The sequence below is a fragment of the Anneissia japonica genome, unplaced genomic scaffold (genome assembly GCF_011630105.1).
Source record: "Anneissia japonica isolate Jap-2015-1 unplaced genomic scaffold, ASM1163010v1 scaffold68183_len504_cov80, whole genome shotgun sequence".
Taxonomy (NCBI): Eukaryota; Metazoa; Echinodermata; class Crinoidea; order Comatulida; family Comatulidae; genus Anneissia; species Anneissia japonica.
Window position 1 is genome coordinate 1 of NW_022752824.1, and position 507 is coordinate 507.

The 507-nt window shown below is 32.1% G+C and overlaps 1 non-coding gene across 1 annotated transcript; it reads right to left on the reverse strand.

Annotated features, from left to right (window-relative positions):
* Positions 1–268: 268 nt before the first annotated feature.
* Trnas-uga lies at positions 269–341 on the reverse strand. The gene has a single exon. It is a non-coding gene; the product is annotated as a tRNA-Ser (tRNA).
* Between the last annotated feature and the right edge of the window lie 166 nt (positions 342–507).

Consider the following 507-nt stretch of genomic DNA (forward strand, 5'->3'; position numbering starts at 1 on the left):
TGGTATTATTGTTGTCATTATTATTAATGATAACAATGATGATAACAATAATAATAATTTGTTTTTCTTGTAATATATAAATAATCATATCTGTAACCTGATGAAGGGCGATTTCATGTATTATCATATATATATATATATATATATAAATCATCAAAGAAAGGTAAATACAGTGTTTGAATAAAGGACTTAATAAATACATCGTGTAGCATAGCTCTCAACGAATGTAGTCCTGTAAATAAATGAATAAAGAAATTGTGTAATAAAATGCCTCTGGCGGGACTCGAACCTGCGACCTCTCGCTGTCAAGGCGAGTGTCATAACCACTAGACCACGGAGGCTTCATGGTTGAACAGATTCAAATACCACCAGATACACTCTATTACACAATAGGTACGACAAGAAACAAATAGGTGCATATAACATAAATCAAGATAGCCGTTAACTATGGGGTGCCATACGCAGCAAAAGTCCATGTTAAAATCAAAATGTAATTGCAAAATTCAA